The sequence below is a fragment of the Phalacrocorax carbo genome, chromosome 5 (genome assembly GCF_963921805.1).
Source record: "Phalacrocorax carbo chromosome 5, bPhaCar2.1, whole genome shotgun sequence".
NCBI classification, from domain to species: Eukaryota; Metazoa; Chordata; class Aves; order Suliformes; family Phalacrocoracidae; genus Phalacrocorax; species Phalacrocorax carbo.
In genome coordinates, this window is record NC_087517.1 from 3,131,849 (window position 1) to 3,154,007 (window position 22,159).

The 22,159-nt window shown below is 45.3% G+C and overlaps 1 protein-coding gene across 1 annotated transcript in view; it reads left to right on the top strand.

Moving 5' to 3' along the window:
• The window catches only part of ORC4 (origin recognition complex subunit 4), a 445,415-nt gene that overhangs the window by 255,265 nt on the left and 167,991 nt on the right, over nt 1-22,159 (top strand). The window lies entirely within an intron of this gene.

Here is a 22,159-nt window from a genome sequence, read left to right on the forward strand (position 1 = left end):
AGCATCCCCAGCAGTGCAGGCCACTCGTGCTCTCTATCAAGGCTTGCCAGGCTTGGGCAACGAAAGGATGGCGTGCTGCCCCTTAACTGGTGCTTGCAAAAGGCCGCTTTGTGAGAACGATTTCCTGCTCACCCACTCTCACTGATGATAGCTGCTGGGCAGGGGTAACCCAGGTCTCACTCCTCGCAGCAATCCCCCTGCCCCAAATCACTGTTGTCAACAGTAGCCTAGAGGCTTTTCCCTGGGAGGAAAGACTGTACTTTTATCCAACTGTGATGCTAATCAGGGAGAAGTTTATTACCACTTGTATCAGAGTAGTGTCGTTGCATGTTCTGTACTTGCTCCATTTTTCTGGAAAATGGGACCGGAAGCAATCACAGAAAGACAAGAGCCTCGACAATGTTGCTGTGCATCAACAAACAAAAATATTAGCTTGGTTGCAAGAAAAGGCAAAATGAAAATGAAAGCGTTACGTTGGCTATGAATAGTGCAGTTGTGATACTGTTTGTAGTACACTCTCAGCATGTAAATTCATAATAATGAAATACAGTTTTTAGTCTTCTAAGTTATGCAATCAACACACAGATTTCAAAACATATTCATGCTTTGAATTTCTGTACATCCTTGCCAAAGGGGTTTCTTTAAGAAAATAGTATTTAAAAGACACTTTTGTTATGCAGATACCAGTCACAGCAAATCTGATCTAGTATTGGCTCTTCCAAATTGCTGCTGATCACTGCTGATTGACCAGTTGAGAAATACCTTGCTACACGTACAGTCATATCTTGATAAATCCACAAACGCTTTAGAAGACCTGCTTTCAGGAAAGTCACACAGTTGTACCAGCTATTGGTTCCTCAGGAACGATATCGCGAGCTATGCTCAGCTGAGCAATTTCTTCATATTTAAGTGACTAATGATTCAGCATCGCTCCCTGAAAAGATGGGAGAAGTTTGCCTGTTAGCACATTCAGCTTCTTCACGCTGGTGCTTTCAGTTCACAGTCAAACTCTTTTTGGAAGGAGGAGCAGAGCATTTACATCTGAGATGGACTTCGACGCCTGGTACCCACTGCCAAATCCTGTCCTGGAAAGCCCCACTTCAGGGGTTTGAACTCAAATGATGGGAGAGGCGGGAGCAGACGGATAAGAGAGGATGAACTAGTTGCACTAAATAAGGCCGGTGAGCTATGAGGTATAAATGTCCATGTGTATTGAACCAGCCCTTCCTGTGCAACCAGCACCACGGGTGTATTTAGGCAGTGTGAACGGGGAGGAGTTGGGTGAGGAGCTGCAGCTGGCCCACGGTTACTACATGCACCAGTCGCTGGGTACTGGGCTGGGGGGTGAGCTGCCCAGGGTGTGTGATGGCAAGGGGTGGCCGTATGCACCAAGGGCACGGCGCAGGTGCACCGTGTTTTGGGCGCAATGCAGAGCTGAGAAAAGGCCACTTTGGAGTAGGCACCAGCTCAACGCAGGGAGAAAGCTGAGTAATCAAGAAGAGGGAAGTTTGGCTCATACTACAGATCCGCAGGCACTCTTACTGTATGAATAATGCCATTCACGCCTCTGAGAGCTTTTGTTTCACTTTGAATTGATCTTGAGAGGATATTTTCACACAGCTGAGTCTAACTACGTATTCCTCTCTGACTGAACTTGGAGCTGGATGTGTAGAGCCTCTTGTGTCCTGGGCTCAGGTCTGGAGGACAGACAGAGCAGTACCTGTTCACAACATTTCTCTGAACTTCGCTACGAAAAAAAGGAAGAAGAGAGTTAAAAGTGGGAACTGGATTGTGGGTGTGGGATAGAGCAGACAGGGTATGAGGCCTCTGGTGAAAGTGAGAGAAAGGTGATGACTTCAAGTTTGAGTTTTCACTTGTAAGCCTTGGAAGCTTGCGAATGCAAATTATGGATAACTCCAGGTAATATTTGTGGAACTACAATGAACAGACATAGCCAAATGGGAAAGAGAAAGCCTGAGAAAAGATACATTTGTCATAAATATTTAAAATAAACATTTCAGTCTGCATAGCGGTGCAGTAAGACTGCCCTCTCCCCAGTGGAGCGAATAAACGAGGAGGCTCAGAAATGCCCAGGTAGCCACGCAGTGTCTCCTGGGGTGGCTCCCGGCCAGAAGACGTCGCAGGGCATGGCAAACACCTAGCTTCCAGCAAGCACAGGTCATCCAGAAGAGGCAGGATTTACCAGGGAGCCAGCGCACAGAGGAGCAGGAGCAGCTGAAACCATCTTGAAACAAGAAGACAACAAAGAGGTAAACAAACCACGTGGGACAATTTCTGAAGAGCCTGCACAGGCATTGTTAAACCCTACTAGAAAACCAGCTGCAACCGTTTCACTTTCTATCTAGGTCACCCCACGGTGAGACACGGTGAGTCAATGCGAGACAAACTTTTGGCAAGTTTTACTCCTTGCTGCTGAGGCTTTGAAGGCTCTAGTAACATTTGTGCAATACATCCCACGCTTGTTGTTAGGGAAATCAGGGAATGTCGCAGGCGTGATGGGAATTTCTAACCCTGAAATCCTGAAGAATGCCGGTGAGATTAAAAAGCAGGACAGCAAGTGCTTCTGGCCACTGCAGGTGTAGCAAAAATCTTATAAGACAAAAGAATGGCTGGGTTCGGTAATGTTTCTGCAAGTACCTGAATGGTGTCACTAATTAATCACTCTTAGAAACAAAGGAGAAATAAAGGAGTGGAAAATATTGCCATTATATAAAAAGAAACTCACCTCAGAGTTCTAGTATAAATCTTCAGTTGAAAAAAGTGCCAGTGCAATAGTTGCATTCTCAAGAAGCCCGAATTAATCCATTCCCGGTTTGTATTCAGTATTTTTTTGTATTCTGTGCAATTTCTTTGCACAATTCTGTCTTGATTTTAAACACACAGATATATTTGTGAGCTTTTCCTGAAGTCACAGGTTAATCCTTCAGAGGAAAAGGATCCATAAAGCCCAGGCGTTGCAAGGAATTGTAATCCCAACCTGTCTGGATTATCCAAAACACATTTGTAAGCTACCAAGCTTTTTCCTCTCAGTGAAATTATAATGCAGCACGGACTATGCTTTCTGTGATCAAAAAGAATGACAGATTTAAGTTTTCCTTAAAAGCAAAATATAATGAAGTGAGAGATACTTCTTCTCTCGCCTTAACTAGTATTCTGTTACAGTAACTGTATGGGAGGTGTAGAGACAGATTTCTTTGTAGTTCATGTACCCATTCTTCTGAGATGTTACCCACTCAGGGAACTTGATGAACAGCCTTTACTCCAAATTTAAGTAATAATAAATGCACACAAAGTCTTGCCTACCACTGACCCACAGCAACCCCTAAAAAGCAAGAGAAAATGCTTTCTAATCAATTTCTTGTTATATTCAACACTGAGCCAATAAAACTTTTATATAGTGAGTCTAGCAGGGAAAAGTGTATTACTGTCAAAGCAGAAAAACGAATGTATACATTTAGTCCAACAGCAATTCCTTTGTTTCAAGCTTCAAGCTCATTGCAATGTGTAGCCTCCTAAAGCTATGAGAACATTATCAAGCTTTTCCTGTACTGTTTTGCCACTTTCCAGCAAACTATTATACCGCATGGCAAAATCAGGCAAAAATCATTCAGAGGATGGAACAAAAATGGTTATTCTAAACTGCTGTTAAGGAAAGACGTAGGGAGGGAGTGCTGTGTAAGGGGAAGAACAATACAGAAACAAGAGTTTGATACTGGGGATCACCACGGGTCGGGGAGAAGATTTATTCTCAAGTTGCAGTGGTAATTAGTGAAATTAATCAATCTGTCTACATAGTTGCTCTGCGCTGCATTGTCCTGCGATCTCAAGGTCCAACAGTTCTGGGATGTGTCAGGAAAGTTGTGCCGTACCAGAGCACTTCACAGTAACTCTACAAGCCCTTCCTTCTTGCTTTGAGATGGCCTTTCTGGTGGCTTTTGTCCCCTGGAGAAAGTAACGGTGGCAGGAAACTTTGTATGTATGAACCTTATGAGAGAGAATAGCGAATGGTTGAAGGGGTCAGATGGCTCAGCTCTTCAAGCCGCGATGGCCCAGGAAAAACATTTTAATGTAGAAGCAGGAGTGATGTGTTTCCAGGAGTATCCTTGCCAGCCAAGCAGCATTAACTCATCACCTGCAAGGCTTAGACACCAACTGCCTGGTGTAACTCCCCTTTTCCTGTTAGCCACAAAGCCAAATATTGAAGTACACTGAGGTACTCTAAGTCACAGCTAAGCTCCAGGTGAAGGAGCTGCTCCCAGTGATCCTGGTTCAGTGGGGCAGGATGAAGTGCAGCTCGTGCCTAGCTTCCAGGAGCTCAAATAGCTGCAATGCTATTTAAGGCATAATCCTTCTGCTCTCCTGGGCCACCTTATGCCCTTCCAGCAACGGCTGCTGAGCTTCTACATGGACCTGCCGCTAGCCGTGCCAGGTCCTCCTCGGCGCCTCTTTTAGAAAAATGGGGTGTGGAAAATCCCTTTTCTGGTTCAAAATCATCACGCAGACATCATGTGGGTCAAAGTGGAGGTAGGTAGTAACAAACTGAAGTTAATTTGAAAGACCGAGTGTGTGTATTTAAGTGCAAACTAAGTATGAAAGTGATTCTTGCACTGTGATACTCCATCTGGAGAATTCTGACATATGGGAGCAAGGCCAGAGGACTTCCGAGAGGGTTGGGAGCTGGAGCGCCTAACGTATGAGGAACATTTGAGAGGGCTGGGTTTGCTGCGCGTGGGGAGAGAAGGTGAAGGAGGGACCTGATTGCTGAGCAGAACCAGGCTTTTCCTGGAGGTCCACCATGAAAGGAGGAGGGAAGAGTTACAAACAGCAACAAGGGAAACCAATTAAGCATAGGGAAAAGTAATTAGCGGGGAGTTCGATTAAACATTGATGCATCGTCCCAGAGAAGTTGGGGAATCTTTTCCACTGGAGATGCATAAACCCCACTGAACAAAGCTTGGAGCAACTAAACCTAACTTCCAACATGGCCCTGCTTTGAGTAGGGTTCAGAGCTGATGAGCTCCACAAGTCACTTCCAACCTAAAGTAGCCTGTGATCCTAAAACGTGTTGCAACGCAGAAGAAAAAATAGCTGCTCAGGCTCTCAGAGATGATCCTGTATTTTATGCTGTCAAATGGGAATGGAAGGAAGATTTCTATCAAAAAAATCCTAACCATGAAACTTGAAAAAATGGGGGTACGTGTCTTGTTTTAAAGACACAGTAGGCTTTAGTGTTACATTGAAGGCTGAAGCTTCTCCTTTTTCTCCAGCCCTCCAATCTCTGCAAAATCAAACCCAACCATCTCACAGCTGTGATCCTCTAGCAATAAATGACATGATTTTCAGAAGTGACTAGGGTTGAACTCTCAGCCGTGCTGATCTCCAGGCACTGGGAACTGAGGCTCCTGAGGTGTCTAACAGCTTCTACAATTTAAAAATCTGTTTTAAATGGCTTTGCTTGTGATAATTTAGGGGCTTTTTTTCACTCTTCCTTTTAGCATGAGCACAACTGATGTGAAATTGGCAAAAGACCACGAAGGACCTTAGCGATGCATTTTTCAGAGGCTCTCAAACCAAAAACTTATTAAAATGAAATCAACCATAAACATCAGTTCAATTAATAATTTAGACCCCGAGTTTTCTGAATTTCTTGGGGAAAGTGGAAGATACTTCAGAAAATCTTTTCACACAGATTGGTATCAAACTTTGGGATGTTTCTGCAAAATCTTAGTTCTACTCCCCAAATATGGATAATACGGAGCTTAGCTAGACTTAAACAGAGTTTGGTTATGATCTAATTTTAACAAAAGGCTTCTGTAGGCCTTATTAGATTTTTAATAGACAGTATCACTTTAGAATAGATAAGCATAACAGCATATCTATGAAACAGAAATAGAAAATATACATAAAAACCCAGACAAGCAAGTAATATTTTAAAATTTTTTCATTCTTTTATATGACAAATTTGTAGCAGGAAGAGAGAAAGATTAATTACTGTTTTGGTTTAGAAGGATTCTAAAGCTTCCTCTAATTTTTAGCTAATTCTCTTTCAACCGCTCAGCAATTTCACACTGTCAGGTGCGGCTGAGAAAATCTGGCATTATCGAGACACATACCCTTGCCACTCAGTATCCGAGACGTGGGCGCATCTTGCCGTGCCAACAGCACGTGCCCTGTTTAACTCAACTTTTACTGGAGTCCTCCATGTGAGTTGTAGCTGGATGTGTAGGGCTCTGCTCTGCCCACCACGTACCGACCGTATGATTGATCAGGAAAACCTAGGCTGTCCGTACCTGCAGGCCTGTTTTACTTGTTTTTAAGGGTAGTAAAAAGGAAGCTGCATTTGACCAAAAATAGGACATCAGTCTTGCACTCCGCACTAGTTGCATGTGAGTGCAACAGGTGCAGCACTGCTGAAGCAAACAACATCCCTTCTCCTCAGAGAAACTCCCATTAAGGGTGTAATTACCCTTGCTTTAAGCTTTTCCTTTTTATTCTCTATCTGCTTCAGCGGTATCTCTGGTTAATGTGCAGGAAGAACCCAGGCTGAAGCAGCACTGAAATCAGCAGCGTTACATGATCAGCTCTCCAGGCTCCTGACCATTGGGGGGTTCAACAAATGCCCCCTTTTCCTGGGGGAGAAAGGGGCTCTCCCAGTCCTGCAGAGAGACTTGCACCACTTGTCTCATTTACCCTTGAGTTTTTATGTGATGGTGAATTTCAGACGCAGGAGTTTTGCTCTAACTTCAGATACCAAGATGACCAACTCAAAAGATTAAGAAAACTGACTGCATGTCACCTGAAATGTATTAAAATACTCTAAATTGGGATGTTATCGTTCCATGTACGCGGCTTTCCTTTCCTGCTGGCACCTCTTTAATAACACGTTTTGTTCCTCTCTATTGCCAGTCTGAAATGGAACAGATTCTCCGTGTGACAAGAGAACCACAACGAGGAACCGTAGGTCTTGGCACATCGCTGCAGTTATGAATTTCCTGACGAACAGCTCCTCAGGTCTTCACTCCGCTGCGGGCAGAGACTTGGTTGCGTTTAACCAGCACCATGAAAGCTTTTGCTTTTCTCCAGCTCAGAATGAGAGTGGAGCCCTTGTCTGCTACGGCATCGGGAGATTTGAGGATATTTTTTCTGATGGATCGTGGTGTGGTTTAGCTGTGATCTGCCCGTCTCGTTGCTGCATTTGTCCTATTCCCATGGACACATCATTATTCAAGGTATGCTTTGAATATACGAAATTCTATGATTTTTTTCCCCTCTGTTAACCATACCTTTAGTCTGTTAGCAAATACACTTTCAGAGTTCATTTCCAGTTTAATGTTTCTGCACGAAGCAGGTAGGAGCCGGTGTCGTGGCTGGATCCAGCCAAACCCCATTTCCATCTGCCGAGTGATTTATAATCCAAACATCACCACCTCAGTTCCTGCCCTTCCTTTCAATAAAATTATGCAAGTGCTCTGTTCTGAGATAAGCATTTTTGGAAATGGTTTTATTTACGTTACCTGTTTTGTGTTTATTTTTTAAATTATGATTTCAGGTAAATTCCTGCTATCTTCGTTCATGGCTGGGCAGAACGACCCTGTTAATGTAAAGAGCCATTGGGTGATAGTTTAAAAGATTCAGTGCAAATTTGATATAAGGATAGGATCAAGCAATATTAAAAAAAAATATTTGAGAAAGGTCAATTTGCTGTCAGCTGTCCCAGAGCAGAGGATACTGGGCACACTCGGCTCCCCTAGGTGTGGATGGTGGCAGGCAGCCGGGCAGGCGTCACCACACCCAGGGCGGGTTTTTGCTACGTACCAAACACTTCCAAAAGCCAACATTTAAAATGAATTTAGAAATAGACGTAACGAAACATGTTTAATGTCAGGTATGTCCGGCAATCCCTTTAGGTACATTGCTGACAACATGCGTTTGTGTTTTAACCCACGACATTACCTCTCTCTGTTTTGCTCCTGAAATTTGCTTTTGCTGGGTATGGAAAGACTTGCCTGAGAATTGGTCTCGCCTTCCTCTAGCACCGGGCTTTGCAGTCTCGCCGCCGCTCTGATGCATTCGCTCTTGTGCTGTAGTTTGGCGTGATGGCCCCTAGTCTCACTGTGCCGCTAAATAATGCATTCGTGTGCAGATTAATGTAAGTGGCAAAGAACAGTCAAGAACAGGATTTGAATTTCCTTAGTGTGCTACAGCCTAGAATAGGTCATTTTACTTGCAACTCATGTTTTTCAGCAGTTAATTGTATTCTAAAAGAACAGAACAATGTTCTTATGTTTAATAGTTGTAACTCGTTTTATTTTGGGCTGAATGGTACAAGCTGAACTGGCGCATTTCAGGGATAAAGACTGGTCCTAAATCTTGGACAGGATTTTTGGTTCTCTACTTTTGCTTTGAGAAGTTTTCAATATAAAGCTTACCCATATAAATCAGTATACATCTTAAATGCAAACTTTCCAGAATATATTCAAAAAGTATCCGCTTTAAGCAAGTGCTTAATTTAAGCCTGACATGTGATTTGCTAAACAAACTTATGACTAAGGCAACACATAGTTTCTTCAGCAGGACTAAAATTTGTTCCAGTGTGATTCATCAATGAGTAAGAGTGATGCTATCTGGAGTTTTAATCTAAGTGCAGATTTGAATAATAACCTGGATTTTTTTCGAAGAGCAGCTAGCTAAGCAAGAAAAGGAAAAAAAAAAAAAGAGATCTGTAAAGGGCTCTGTGGTTGATATCACTACCTATTTTCAGCTATATGAGTCAGCGAGCTATCACATGGATTTGCACAGAAATATCAAAGCAAATCCCACTTCAAACCCACACCACTTCCCAATATATACCCTCACTCATCGATTCCAACAAACCGAGTGAACGTATGTTTGTCTGAAATAAAAGCAGAAGAGATCAGAGCTACAGCAACAATTAACTTTCTTAAAACAAAGACACTAATTTTCCATGAAACTTCTGCCTGGGCTAATTTACAATGGAACCAAGAAGAAATATGCAGTCAACAAGTGACATTTGCTGAGCTCAATAAGCGGAGCCTTTACAACGCGTGCAGAGATCAAGGGAGGCAAATTGTTTTGCAAAATTGCAAATTTTTTTTCTAAAATGGCAGGGATGGCAACTTGTGCAAATGTTCCTTAATAATAATGATTGAAAGAGCTACAGCTGTCATGCAAGGCCTGAAACCCAACATATTTCTTCAATATCATAAGCTTATTGGGATATAAATATGAGATACCTCTGGATACATGAGAGAAACATCATTTGTTGTGGTTCGTATTTTGAAACATGAAGCCAATTACTGGGCTAGAATAAAACATAACTCAATCTGTTACAGAGGATTTCTGCTAAATCACATCCTAGTAGAAGATGAAGCTTTGACAGACTTTCATTTTTTCCAGAATATTCTGCAATATATTGCAAGTTGCTGCCAGGTATAAAGTCCTCTGGAAATTAAAAAAAAGATTTAGGCAATATTTTTAATGCTATATTCAGAATTGCAACATTTACACATGAAAAAAATATATTGTCTTGTACTTTTATTGATCAAAAAAACCCCTATGGATTGGTACGTCCTACCATTTTAGGACATCCTGATTTTCTCCTATGGTTTATAAACCCCTATAACTGAAGATGATTGGGACCTCCCCACTACCAAGAGGATTTAGCTGTGACTTAGCAAGCAAATGAAGAGAAGAAGTGGAGGAAGCTGCTGGGTTGTCTCATTCTTCCTCGCAAGTATCTGCTTCAAGGAGATGAGTTCAGCTTTGGGCTTTTGCTGGGAGCCTCCTCACCAGGGAGCAAGATTTCCTCAGTGCCAGACTAACCAGAACGGGCGATTAGGAAAACAAGTGAACACAGTGAGGAACTGCTACTTTAGAGAAAGCGATGCAGCAAAGCTCCTACTGGTAAAGTGCTGGGTGACAGAGCGAGACGAGGCGGTGCTGTGGTAGAGTCAGTACCTCCAGCAACATAAGCAATAACAAAAAGCAGCTCCTTGGCATCTTCTCACTTTCCGATTGTGCACTTGTTTGAACAAGATCACACAACAAAGCAAATGGCCAAGAAAATAAATCAAGTCCATTCGGCTTTGATTGAGAATTACCACTGCCCCTGACTTCTGGTGTGCAGCAGGCCTAGTTAGAGATGAGGGCTCTGCACTGTATAAAAGATACCGTTCAGAACAGCAAGACAGTCGAAGCCCTTGAAAGGTGGAAAACGTGAGTGGGGGAAGTACACCTGCCATGCTATTCAGGAGCAAAACGGACCGTATGACACAGCTCAGTTAAGACCCAGCCGGAGCTGCTGTTTGACAGACGTGTGCCTGCAAATACATTTCGCTCATAACTGTGGGCAAACTGGCACGCTGAAGGAGGGGCACATTCCTGCGCGGAGCTGTCAGGTTTCTGCCGCTGTGCTGGGGCTGGGAATACGAATGGCACAGGCAAGTCAGTCACCAGTCCAGCGCTTGCCCTGATTACGGGCATTGCGGCACAAACCATATGGCACATGTTCTACATTGTGTGCCTTGTGTACAGCAACGTTAAATTTTGCGTTGAAAAAAATGTGTAGATGTGGCACTTCTGGGCATGGTTTAGGAGGGTCTGGGGTGTTGGTTTGGCGGTTGGACTTGATGGTCTTAGAGGTCTTTTCCAACCATAATGATTCTATGATTCTTAATTTTTATCTTAATTTTTTTTTAATACATTCAGTCTGAAATCTAGTCCTATATACTAATTCTAGGTTTAAAAAAAAAAGGTGGGGTAACAAAATAAAATCTTGTTAACTGGAAACAACCGACAACGAGCTATATACGTTAGTTGATTGCAATGTGAGCACAAGGTCCAAGTATGTCTCAGATGATTTAAAGGTATTTAGGAGAGAAACAGCTACGTGCTGGTGTTACCCTCCGGCGCTGCTGAGACTGCATCTCAAACACCAGGTAGAGCTGATTGCCTAATTTGGCAACAAGTGGCCATCAAAACGACCAAGTGATTGGAGAAACTATCATACGGCAAGAGATGAGGTGTGCTGCTTGCTTGCTCTAACAGAGTGAAAGCTGAGGAGGGACAGGATCGCTGGCTGTAGAGGTGTCAGCGACTGGATGTGCAGAGAGAGAAGCTGAACAGCTGTGCTGAAACAGGAACGAACGGATGTGTGCTGGTTTTGGCTGGGATAGCGTTAACTTTCTTTCATATAGTGCTGTGTTTTGGATTTGTTCTGAAAACAGGGTTGATAATGCGGAGATGTTTTAGTTGTTGTGAGGCAGTGCTTACACCGGTCAAGGACTTTTTCAGCTTCCCGTGCTCTGCCGGGTACACAAGGAGCTGGGAGGGGACGCAGCCCAGATAGTGATCCCGACCGAGTGTCCCACACCATACGACATCGTGCTCAGCGTATAGAGCTGGGGGAAGAAGGGGGAAGAGGGCGACATGGGGAGTGATGGCTTTTGTCTCCCTAAGTCACTGTTACACGTGGCGGAGCCCTGCTTTCCTGGGGATGGCTGAACACCTGCATGCCCGTGCGAGGGAGTCAAGGAATTCCTTGGTTTGCTTTGCTTGTGCATGTGGCTTTTGCTTTCCCTATTAAACTGTCTTTATCTCAACCCACGAGTTTTCTCACACTTACTCTTCTGATTCTCTCCCCCATCCCGTTGCGGGGGATGGGGGGAGGTGAGCGAGCGGCTGTGCAGCGCTGAGTTGCCGGCTGGGGTTAAACCACAACAGGATGAAAACAAACTCTGAGCAAATGCAGGTTGGAAATTTGAAGATGATTGCTACTGCAGGTTGATGTCCCAATCAGAACAGCAGCAGGAAAAAGTAAAATACGGTCTGATGGAGCTTAAAAGCTAAAAAAACCCAGACAAACAAACCCGGATTATGCAATGCTCTGCTTAGCAGCGCTGGCCTAGGCTTTCCCACAGGCAGAGCCCTTGCACCACTATTTTGGGACTTGGCGTTTTGTTTTTAAGCATAGATTTTTTAGCCTCAAACTAGGTTCTCTGTTTTAGCATTAAACAGGGAGGAATGCACACCGTGCTGCTTGGTGGATTTCTCGGTTAGAAAGTCACGTGTGCAGGTCAAGAAATGTTTTTCCTTGGGTGATGCAGAAAAAATGTGCAAGGTCTCCTGTGGGCGCTGGGAGCCAGAGCTGCGCAGCAGCTGGGGAGAGCAGGTCAGTGAGGCTGAAGGGAGAAATACTTTTCCAAACACAGCAGCCTTTGTGGAACGGCGATTTGCTTTTCATGGACCATTCAAATCCATTAAGCCCTGACCCAGACGTAGGAGCAGGTAACTGTGGCAGGAAGCCTTGCTGAGGTGGCTGGAGCGGGGATAAATTCAGCTCGCTTTACGTTGGAGATCAGACTTATAACATGCTTCTTAGAAGACGCTCTAGGAGAGTATGTTAGAAAAACCTCATGTTTCTAAATTATCTGAAAACTTGAATAGATGCAATTGACTACGGGGCTTAGGTAAGAGCGCTTTCAAATTTTGAAACCAAAAAGGTAATGTGCAACTTCAGTTAAAAGCAGCGATTTCTGAGCATGACAGACAAGAAAACTTTAGATTCATGGTGATTTACTTGAAAACGCTGGGCCCGGATGCCCTTCTGCAGCAGTAACTCAGAGGTTTTAAAAGAAACCTTGTTTCTAACTTGCTTTTTTCTAACAAATATAAACTTCAAGACTTTTTACTTAGTCTTTGGATCTAGAAGCAAGTAAAAGAGAATGCGAATGTGTGATCAGGAGGAGTGCTTTACCTGGGTTTTGTTTTATCAAAGGACGAAGCTGAAATAAACCTTTTTGATTTAGGAAGCCCCTTATCTCCTGGAAATTCTCAAAAAGAAATCTCATTCCATCTCTTAAGGATCATTGAAAAAAACCCCCACAAACAACACTGTGGGCCTGGTAGTTAAAATAGTTAGTTACAGGCCCATAACGCACATTCTTAGTCACATTTTGGGGAGACCCTGTGTGTTACCCATTGGGGTTACCTGAACGATGCCCTAACAGTTGGACTCAGGGGGAGTCATACTGATGTCTGAACTTAAAGGTAAAATCTGCTTTCCCTGTAATCGGGAACAGCATGGGGCTGAAGGAAGGGAGCCCAAAAAAGCATCTTTTCTTCCACCGGTGATAATTTTTCAGCAAGAAGAGCGGGGAAGCAGCCTGCCTGCTGGACAACTCTCACCGCTGCAGAGCGACCGAGCGGTAACTTGGAGCTACGGCACGGATGGCTGTGCGTACTGTAGGACATACTGCTTTGCTGCCTGTTCTCCTAGAGCCTGCTGTTTTGGGAGCATTGTTTATTAACTATTCCCTGATCCCAGCTTTATGATGAGTGCCCCAGCAGAGCTTCGCTGCCGCACGCCGTGCCAAGCCCACAAGACCCGGAGGTTGAACCCGCACCATCACACACACGCACGCCTGCAACAGCCATCAGTAGCTACACTTCCCTGCGGCTGCTCACACCGAACACACCCCCAAAGCGCGAGTGCCTGAATCACCACGCTCTGTTTACACCTCCTTTAATTAACATTCATAGGTCCTTTTTGGAAAATAAGATCTAAGCTTAGGCAGGAGCTCAGGGCAGTAGGACGGCGGGCGATGGCAGAGCAGCCTCCGCGCCTGCTCCTTTGCTGGGCTCACTGCTGCCGCCACCGCCATGGGTCAATAGCTGTTTTGGGGAGAAGCATCGCTCCCAAGAGCATCAGCAGCCATCCATTTCTCACGGGGAAGAGCAGCTCAGCATGCCTGCTCCTCCCACTGCTCCTTTTCGTTGTCCATTTGCTCTCCACCCCCCTTCCCCCGAGTGGGAACGGGCCCTCCTCGGCCTGGCCCAGCTTGTGGTTGCACACGCGGCTGAGAAGTCTTCTCCTGGTTCTGAGCGGCTTGTGGAACGGGGACATTTGCTGTTCTGAAAATAGCTGACATCTTCAAGATGTTCATCTCCTAAAAGTTTTAAGATCAACATCAATAAACCAATTACACTTTCCTATCCTTTGGTAAATAATTGTGCTCATTTTGCTGCAGGTTCAACTATTCTTGTGATACACTTCATTCACTCTTGCTGTTCAATCCATTATTTTATTAGAAGCTTAAGTCACCCTCATCAGACAGTTAATAAGAGGATCAGTGTAGATAGTTAATGGCAACATCTTCATCTGAAAACTAATTAATAGAAATGCAACATTTGTAGCCTTTGGAATTTGGCCGGGTTTAACCCTCTTGCTAACGAAGCACAGGAAGTCATTAAAAAATATGCAGAGATGCTTTGAGGTTTGTTCGACGCGGACTTTGCCCGTTGTATAGTTAGATGTTGCTTAATATGAAATGATCTTTTCAAAAGCAAAAGTCTTCCGGCCCCGGCTCTGGAAGACAAAGGTGTGTTTTTAATCATGCACGCTATCAGTCAGCTCACTGGTTCACAGCGCGTCACCTCAACGTGCCGAGATGTCTTTACAAGGCTGAGGCCCCGGCCCGGCGACGGGAACGCTCCCACCCGCAGGCGGGACCCCATCTCCAGGCGGGATCTGCTGAGCAAAGGCACCCGCGCACCCGAGCTGCTCCGCTGGGCGCCTCCCGTCTTCGGGTAGATTCAGACTAGAGTGAAGGAAGATGTTTTTTACACTGAGAGTGGTGAAACCCTGGCCCAGGTTGCCCCGAGAGGTGGTCGATGCCCCATCCCTGGAAACATTCAAGGCCAGGCAGGACGGGGCTCTGAGCGACCTGGTCTGGTTGAAGATGTCCCTGCTCACTGCAGGGGGTTGGACTGGATGACCTTGGCATGTCCCTTCGAACCCAAACCATTCCACAATTCTGCCATTCTATGATTAGGAGTGCGAGCATGCAGGAACAGCAGAGAGAGCTCGGTTTGGGGGACAGACATGATAACATCTTGTTGTACAGATTCCGTAATTAATTTTAATTTACTTAATTAAGTATTTAGTCTTTGGGGAAGGAAGATGAAAAAGTTGCTTCATAAACTGACAATGGGCGATTGTTCTCGGCTTCTTATCCTGGAGGCACGCAGGATAATGAGAGCTATAGAAATACTTGGGGAGATTGATTACCGAGAGCAGATAGGAGTCCCCCGGCACAGGCTCCTCGTGCATTTGCAGAGTACCGGCTACCTCCCTGCTCGCCTGGTGCACGCCACCGCTCCCCGTCTCCGCAAGAAATTAAACTGGCTTTGTCCGAATGCAGCTACTGGGGGACAAGTGTGACAATATTGACATGAAAGAAACAGGGAAGAGAGCGGACAAATTGGACTGACTTGCCGGTGTCTTATGTGGGCAAGAGTGATGCAATTTAAAGCCAGAATTTGGAGACGTAATTTCTGATCGGAGGGGGAAATTCAGCAGATTTCCATGCAGACTGTGTTCTCCCCACACCCGGGGAAGGATTCCTCACGGAGCGACTCAAAAAGATAGGCTGTGTAAGATCACTTCAAAGCACCGGATCAGGAGGCGATGCTCTGAAAACGGCAGCTAGTTAAACTTATCTGACTTCTTGGGTTCAGGACACGGAAAACTAAAATTTCTCCACAAAAGCAAATTTTCCTTTGAAGTCTTAGGGCTTGGGTAATTAATGAAGTGGTTACGGATTTAACCTCTGCCAAAAAAATCATCCCTTCATCAAACATTAAATCAACAGACAAGAGAAGTCGGGGAAATGATGTTATTAAAATTCTAATGTGGAAATTCCCAGTACTCTTCCCCAGCATACATAAAAATAAAACGATATAAATATAAAAGAAGTCCAACAGATGTAGTGTCATATGGACTTGCTTAATGGCAACGCTTAGCCTTTCAAAAAAAGATTTACATCCACATTCACTACTAAAACTTGACATTTGCATTGAATAATTCATCATTTGTTGCTCGCTGTGCTTTGCTGCCTTTCCTATACTCCTAAGTAATATTAGCCCCGCCGTGAGTGAGGTAGATCAATTCTAACCAGTGCAGATATTCTCGGTGTTACTCTCAATACGTATTTTCTAAACCCATGTTACAACTTCCCCAGCAAGACCTCTTTGCCTGTAAAAGAAACGCTCCGTACAGATTTAATTCGCACCATTACTGGGCTTCAGCCTAATTCTCCCGCAACTATTCCAAGCATTTTAACAAGAATCACATGCAGTTTGGACGTGTGTTTCCATGCCTACATGTGTCTCATTTTACGACAAGCTCGTTCCACCTAACCCCTTGTCCGGATGCAGATGAGGTTGCTGTCAGGGCTCTTCCACCCAGCCACGGAGACCCTCCCCCTTTTGCCGCCACTCACCTCCCTCCGCTCCCTGCCCCGGGGGTAAGGGGAGAGGTGTTGGGCGATAACCTGGATCCAGCATCTGCGCAGAAACTCCTCAAAGCGGGACCGAATATGCAACGGCTGCAAAAGGGGTTTCCCCGTTGCTGGGTTTAGGGTTGCAAATACTTTCTTGTATTTTCATAAATCTAAAATTTTTAAAATCTAATTTTAATTCTAACACTTTATCTTCAATTATTCCATCATAACCAAATTATGAATTACAACAGTTTAAGTGGTATCAGGCTTTTTTCTGGCACTTATCGGCAACTGTGAGAGAAGCAAGCGGTGCTTGTGTGGCCCCGCGGGCTCCCCTCCCCCGCCGGGCGCTTTCCTGCCGCCTGCTCGGGGAGAAGTTTCGGAGTTTATTCATTCAGACTAATGGGTCAAACAGCACAACACAAATTCATTTCACTACCTCAGCACACGCTGCAGGGGCTAAAAACTTGTTTTTTAAATTAATTTAGTCACCTGGACTCCCCCACCTGGAGCTAGAGCACGGCTGCGCATCGCACCCTGAAGCCTTCCCTTGACGAACCAATAGCCACAAATTCAAAGCACGAGTAAGTCTTTCAACATGTTTTGGGGGTCTCTGTTTTTTTCTTTTTTTTTTTTTTAATTTAAAATTTTCTCCTCTATTCTACGTATTTTATCCTGCTTTTAGTTCAAGTTCCCCTTAAAATACCACATATACGATCGGGCTTTATCACGCAAAGTAAGTTCTTGCAGAGCACACCGATGCAGCCTCAGGACTGGAACGGGAGCGTAAAAATCTTACGTTTACTGAGGGGAGCCGGGGAGGCCACCGGTGACGCGCGTTGCTGCTGTCACCGATTGTGGAGGCTCCTGGCAATCGAGAGAAGGGTGTTGGCACCTGCCTCGCGAGGGCCAGTAACTTCCCTTGTAACTTAAAAAGCGAATTAACAGGAAGACTGTCATGGCATTATCTGAAATGGCAAAAGCCTCGCGTGTCATGATCTCTGTTAGCTCCATGGTTTTGTAAAATAAATTTATAATATCTGAAAAATGAAGAGCAGGCTGGAGGCGACCGGCACACAGTTAATCACCTGGGCAAGGGCGCAGGCACGCCTCCGGGGTACCGATCTGTGAGCACTGCGGTGACACCTCCGTGGCCAGGAAGCGAATTTTGCTCTGTCGGGTTGGCTTTTTGGATGTCGTTCTGTAGCGACACGGAGGGAGAATCACAGGTTCGCCTGTTTGTGACTTTGGTTGATGAGACTCTTAAGATTTATGAGACTAAGTTGGGGAAGCAGAGATTCTCCTTTCGGTCACAAACAAATAAAGAATAGAGTTAGACTAGACTAGACAAGGTTTTCCTTTCTTTTCCAGGGCTAAACCTTCAATTTTTCCTCAGAAGCAAAGAGCAGCTCCCACACTTGAGAACAGGTAACGGCAAACGCCGATACTTTGTTGTTGTTATGACTTTTTCCTCTTCCTAGAGAAAAATCCGCGAGGGGAGCAAGAAATTATTTTCCTGGAACTGAAAATGAGCGGTATCTCTACCTGCAGTTAAGAATTGCTTTTCTTTCAAAAAGGCCTAAAATAATTGTGATTTGATGAAACCTCTGAAGTAGGATTAAACCTCATCTTTTCTCTAAACCGGTTTCCTTGACGGGGGCACCCGAAAAGCCCTCTCCAACCCCCTGTGGTGGCTCCCCGCAGCACAGGCCCCGCGACACCCCCCTCCACGTTCACATGCGAGTCAGAAATCGGCCGAGTAGCAGTTACACGTTTTCTGACCCGAAAGCGTTTATTCTTCTGTATTTTTAGGATACTCTTCTCCTTCTTTGCATCGCAGCCTGAATTTTGGTACCTTGCCATTTCCTCAGGGCGGGAACGCGTGTTTTTCCGTATCGGTACAGCCTCTCACGATCACTGATTTTAAATAACAGTTAACAGGTACCAACACCATTCGCTGAGCGGAATCACCAACGCCCGCAGCAGGACTTACCTGCGAGTGTTTCGCACCACCGGACCTGGATGCGGACGGGGCCGTAACAGACTTTGTTCTCCCGTCCCGCGCTGGAACTGGGTCAGCGCCGCTCCGAGCCGGACGCGCGCCGCGGCCCGGACCCAGCTCGCCCCCTCACGGGTATCGGCTCCCGCCTGCAACCTCCCACACGTGCACGGCTGTTCCCCGAGGCCTGTGGCGCCCCAGGCAACGCTTCCTTGGGGTTGTACACAGCAATAGGTGGGGATGCTCCCGCTCTGCCTTTGCCACTCCCTTTTGTCCAGGGCAAGTATGTCAAACCCCTTCCCTTTTCCCCTATCTTTCCCAAAACTGGAATTTCCAGAAAGAACTATTCTACATACATATATATACACACTTTTTTTTTATTTTTCCTGTTCTAAATCCTAACCCCTTATTTCCTGCTGGGATGGCACTCGCTTACAGGCAAATATTTATCTTGCAGCAGGTGAAATCGTGAGAGATGAAATCTCTCCAGAACGTGCTTTCGCGGGAGATATTTCAAATCAAATCTTGGAATATTTTTTTTTTTAAAGCGACAACAAAAATTGCTTTAAGCCTTCAGAGCCAATCAATAAACTGTAAAACCTGCTAGAGAGAACTGACGTAGGGAGGCCTGACTTCCCACCACTCAGCTTTCAAATGTGAAGCAAATATAACGTATCACTGTTGCAGTTCGTAGCGGCTCACTCCGTTCTGCACGCGGGTTTCAACAGCGGCCTGCAACGCGGGGTCGCGGGAGGCCGGCGGGACGCTTTGGGGTCCGTATGCTCGGGCGGGGTTTCTTACGGGCCTACAAACCCAGCCCGACGGAACCGCTGCGTTTTGAGCAATATCGTATGAAATACGTGAGCGCAGGCTCGCTCTTTACAGTTTAGCCTCTAGCCCGTGACGCCAGCAGAGGGGCAGAAACCCTCGGCGCGGCGGGCTGCGCGCTCCCGGAGCGCCGGGCATCCTCGGGAGGCCCCCGGCCGCGGGTCCTGGGGGAAAAGGAATTATTTTTTGGTAGGATTTTTTTTTTTTCTTGAAGTCTCAAAGTGTGTTTCTGGCGTTGATCCGACACGTGCGTGAACGGCGCTTGCAGTGACTTTTGCACTAAATGACCTGTTTGTGTGTTTGGGATGTTGCACATCAGTTCACGTGCTTAAACCGCTGCGTTAACGGTATTTGTATTTTGGGAATCCTGAAACACGAATGTTGAGTTGCTCAGTTAGTCCCGGTAAAAACAGCAGAGGGAGGGAGGGGACTGAGGGCCGTGTTACCGGCGTGGGTCTGGTTTGACTCGGATGAGAAGGTCCTGGGTTGTGCGAGCAAAAGCTTCCACAGCCATCGGCTTCCCCGACTTACCCGTCGGACGTCGCACCCGACGACACCGCCCTCGCGGAGGTCACGGCAGGCCAGCTAAGGACAGGTAGCGGGATTGGCAGGCTGAACTGTGAATTCTCTTGCCTTTTATGCATTTAAATCAACCTCAACATTGTTGGTTGCTACTTAATTTGATAGCGGTGCCCGTGGCCCCATTTAAGACTGGGCATCCCATGGTGGCATCTTACAAATACATCGGAAGACATAGTCCCTGCCCCGAAGAGAACATCACAGTAACTTTTTTTTCTGGTGATTTAATCATAATATTGACAATTTTATCAAAAATTACAAAACTGATATTAAAAAAATCTCTAATTCTTAATAAGACTAGAATGGGTTTTTTTAAAAAATAGAAAAGCACTTTTATGCTACTGCTCTTCTGGAATTCTCACATTACAACCCTACATAGCAAAATACAAACTGTAGCTAAGAAAGGTAGCAGTCCTAAGGTAATTCAGTCCACCACGAGCCCTCTAATATCTCTATACCATCAAACTCAGGGACTCCGAAAGGAGAGCACATTACTTATAGACCTTCGGCAAAGCTGGTTTAGGAAATACCTTGAAATGTTAAGTTCTTTTTAACCCCTAAAACCGTATGCTGTGAGGATAATTAGGCCTGGGACTTCAGAGGTGGGGAGGGTTTTTTTTGATTTTTTTTTTTTTTTAAAAACTACGTGGATATTATTTTTGCAGCTGACACCAGCCAAACGTTTTCTGTCAGAAGTGAAAATATGAAGAAAATCCATTGAAATAAATGAAAATATCTTTTTTTTTTTTTTATGGTGTTCACAAAATGCACCATAATAGAAAGAGGAATATTTCCTTTAATTTGAACGTCATCTGAATGACTCAACCACATTGTCACCCACTTCGCAGAAGAAAGCATAATAAATAAATAAATAAATAGACAAGAATATGTAACACTTTACATCCTCAAAGAATCACGTAGTTCCCTCATCTACCGAGATCCTGATTGACGTCGTGGGCTCGCTTTACTCAGCCAGTTCGGTTTCGTGTGATTGTGCCATGTTAATGACAAATAAAGCGTTGTTCCACTTTCCACAATGGAGTATTTTTTTTTTTTTCCACCTTTTAAATATAGGAATTCTCTCTTAAATTAGAAAGTAGGCAAAAAGTATTTTTTAAATTTTCATTTTTAAGTCTTCTATTAGAAAAAATATAGATTTATTAAACAAAAAATAATAAGGTAGAAAGAAGGGTTGGGCCTCCATCAAAAAAGTATATTATGCTTTAATGCAAAGAGAAAGAAATGGCTCTATGGGCAAAATTCAAGTATGAGTGACCAGTTTTTTAATCGTAAAGTAGGTGCAACATTTCTTAAAATGTTACAACACTGCATGACCTGTAATGCTCACAATATTTACATTAACTGCTTACATGAAACCATAAAAACTCTAAAAGAGAAAAAAATTGGTATGGACTGAAACAAACTACTCCTAGCACCCACATCAACGCCATTATTAACCAATGAAATCAAGTGCACAAAAATACTTTACATAGTCTACTGATGTAAAGTATACATCGGTGAGAAAGTACAAACCTAGTGAGTCAAAATGCCAAAAGAAGGGTCGGTCAATACAAACTCGGTTCTAGGACAGAAAGCAAAGGGAGAGAAAGAAACTAAATCGAGACAGGCGCTCGCACACGCACACGCGCACGCACGCAGTGATGAATTAAAGCCCACGCGGGTGCGGACGGGCGTCAGGGAAGCGGGCTTGGCGTGGAAAACGGACAACATCGACTCTCGAAACGAACACATCGACTCGGAACAGAAAAACGTGAGCTAAACTACACCCCACTCCCCCCCCCCCCACCCCCCCCCCCCCCCCCCCAAAAAAAATATTAAAAAACCAAACCAAAACAAAAAATCGATAGAACCAACCACTTCACATGAGCTCGCATGGAGGACGGTGGCGTTACAGAAAAGACAAATGAACCTACCCTGCGGAAGGAAGGGCTCCTGCCTCCAGGCCCCTGTAGCCAGTGTAGCTATTGCGATCCCTCGGGCTGGGGGGAAGGAGGAGTGAGAGCCGTTTTGCCGGACATGAGAAAGCCCAGGGGCGAGCCCGGAGGTAGTGCTGCGTGCTCTGGCACGCGAGAGCCGAGGCTGGGAGAGCCGCCGGGTCCCGTCGTCCTCGGGGACGGCTGGTCTCGGTCAGGTCCTTCAGAGAGAGGAGTTTGGGACTTGGGCAAGGCAGCTGGGAGGAGGAGCAATGACTCGTGATCCTGGCGCCGCGTGCCGGGTAGCTGGAGAGCGGCGATACCGCCAGCTTCCCAGGATGCTGATCACTGCCAGTCCTTAGCTAGAGAGTGGGCCTTGGGAATTCGGGGCGGGGGGGGGAAGGAAGTCTGAGGTAAGTGGTGGTCCCGGACGAAGAGGTAGGGGCTACGGGCTCCACCCCGGCACCGGGAATGGTGAACTGAGAGCTATTTCGGGA